The 2,500-nt window shown below is 64.6% G+C and overlaps 1 pseudogene; it reads right to left on the bottom strand.

Moving 5' to 3' along the window:
- Positions 1 to 2,454, bottom strand: part of LOC131732849 (DNA polymerase delta catalytic subunit-like) — a 19,031-nt pseudogene extending 16,577 nt beyond the window's left edge.
- Positions 2,455 to 2,500: the final 46 nt, after the last annotated feature.

The following is a 2,500-nucleotide window of genomic DNA, read 5'->3' as shown; positions in this document are numbered from 1 at the left end:
GATTCGGGGAGGGGTGCGGGGTGAGGGGTGTGGAAGGTGATTCGGGGAGGGGTGCAGGGTGAGGGGTGTGGAAGGTGATTCAGGGTGAGGGGTGTGGAAGGTGATTCGGGAGGGGTGCAGGGTGAGGGGTGTGGAAGGTGATTCGGGGAGGGGTGCAGGGTGAGGGGTGTGGAAGGTGATTCGGGGTGAGGGGTGCAGGGTGAGGGGTGTGGAAGGTGATTCGGGGAGGGGTGCAGGGTGAGGGGTGTGGAAGGTGATTCGGGGAGGGGTGCGGGGTGAGGGGTGTGGAAGGTGATTCGGGGAGGGGTGCAGGGTGAGGGGTGTGGAAGGTGATTCGGGGAGGGGTGCGGGGTGAGGGGTGTGGAAGGTGATTCGGGGAGGGGTGCAGGGTGAGGGGTGTGGAAGGTGATTCGGGGAGGGGTGCAGGGTGAGGGGTGTGGAAGGTGATTCGGGGAGGGGTGCAGGGTGAGGGGTGTGGAAGGTGATTCAGGGAGGGGTGCGGGGTGAGGGGTGTGGAAGGTGATTCGGGGAGGGGTGCAGGGTGAGGGGTGTGGAAGGTGATTCGGGGAGGGGTGCAGGGTGAGGGGTGTGGAAGGTGATTCGGGGAGGGGTGCAGGGTGAGGGGTGTGGAAGGTGATTCGGGGAGGGGTGCGGGGTGAGGGGTGTGGAAGGTGATTCGGGGAGGGGTGCGGGGTGAGGGGTGTGGAAGGTGATTCGGGGAGGGGTGTGGAAGGTGATTCGGGGAGGGGTGCGGGGGTGAGGGGTGTGGAAGGTGATTCGGGGAGGGGTGCGGGGTGAGGGGTGTGGAAGGTGATTCGGGGAGGGGTGTGGAAGGTGATTCGGGGAGGGGTGCAGGGTGAGGGGTGTGGAAGGTGATTCGGGGAGGGGTGCGGGGTGAGGGGTGTGGAAGGTGATTCGGGGAGGGGTGCAGGGTGAGGGGTGTGGAAGGTGATTCGGGGAGGGGTGAGGGGTGTGGAAGGTGATTCGGGGAGGGGTGCGGGGTGAGGGGTGTGGAAGGTGATTCGGGGAGGGGTGCGGGGTGAGGGGTGTGGAAGGTGATTCGGGGAGGGGTGCAGGTTGAGGGGTGTGGAAGGTGATTCGGGGAGGGGTGCGGGGTGAGGGGTGTGGAAGGTGATTCGGGGAGGGGTGCGGGGTGAGGGGTGTGGAAGGTGATTCGGGGAGGGGTGCAGGTGAGGGGTGTGGAAGGTGATTCGGGGAGGGGTGCAGGGTGAGGGGTGTGGAAGGTGATTCGGGGAGGGGTGCGGGGTGAGGGGTGTGGAAGGTGATTCGGGGAGGGGTGCAGGGTGAGGGGTGTGGAAGGTGATTCGGGGAGGGGTGCAGGGTGAGGGGTGTGGAAGGTGATTCAGGGAGGGGTGCAGGGGGAGGGGTTTTGGAAGGTGATTCGGGGAGGGGTGCAGGGTGAGGGGTGTGGAAGGTGATTCGGGGAGGGGTGCGGGGTGAGGGGTGTGGAAGGTGATTCGGGGAGGGGGTGCGGGGTGAGGGGTGTGGAAGGTGATTCGGGGAGGGGTGCGGGGTGAGGGGTGTGGAAGGTGATTCGGGGAGGGGTGAGGGGTGTGGAAGGTGATTCGGGGAGGGGTGCGGGGTGAGGGGTGTGGAAGGTGATTCGGGGAGGGGGTGCAGGGTGAGGGGTGTGGAAGGTGATTCGGGGAGGGGTGCAGGGTGAGGGGTGTGGAAGGTGATTCGGGGAGGGGTGCGGGGTGAGGGGTGTGGAAGGTGATTCGGGGAGGGGTGCGGGGTGAGGGTGTGGAAGGTGATTCGGGGAGGGGTGAGGGGTGTGGAAGGTGATTCGGGGAGGGGTGCGGGGTGAGGGGTGTGGAAGGTGATTCGGGGAGGGGTGCAGGGTGAGGGGTGTGGAAGGTGATTCGGGGAGGGGTGCGGGGTGAGGGGTGTGGAAGGTGATTCGGGGAGGGGTGCGGGGTGAGGGGTGTGGAAGGTGATTCGGGGAGGGTGCAGGGTGAGGGGTGTGGAAGGTGATTCGGGGAGGGGTGCGGGGTGAGGGGTGTGGAAGGTGATTCGGGGAGGGGTGCAGGGTGAGGGGGTGGAAGGTGATTCGGGGAGGGGTGCGGGGTGAGGGGTGTGGAAGGTGATTCGGGGAGGGGTGCGGGGTGAGGGGTATGGGAAGGTGATTCAGGGAGGGGTGCGGGGTGAGGGGTGTGGGAAGGTGATTCGGGGAGGGGTGCAGGGTTCACCTGGGAGATCTCCAGGCAGGGCAGTTTGCCCACTTGCGCCCCAGTGAAGCCGTACACTGAATTGGCGCTGATCTTCAGAGCCAGCTGCCTCCCGTCCAGAACCTTCTGTTTAAACGGGTCTGCTTCCTTCTTCAACTCAGCCTTCGCCCTGCGCAGGAACGAAAGAAGAGAGAAAGAAAGAAAGAAAGAAAGAAAGAAAGAAAGAAAGAAAGAAAGAAAGAAAGAAAGGAGACAGACAGTAACACTGGGGAACTGGTCTTAAAACAAGGGGAGTGGTCTAGGAGATGGGG

This window comes from Acipenser ruthenus, unplaced genomic scaffold, assembly GCF_902713425.1.
Source record: "Acipenser ruthenus unplaced genomic scaffold, fAciRut3.2 maternal haplotype, whole genome shotgun sequence".
Classification (NCBI taxonomy): domain Eukaryota; kingdom Metazoa; phylum Chordata; class Actinopteri; order Acipenseriformes; family Acipenseridae; genus Acipenser; species Acipenser ruthenus.
The sequence above is the reverse complement of the archived record's forward strand: the minus strand, read 5'-3'. Positions and strand labels throughout refer to the sequence as shown.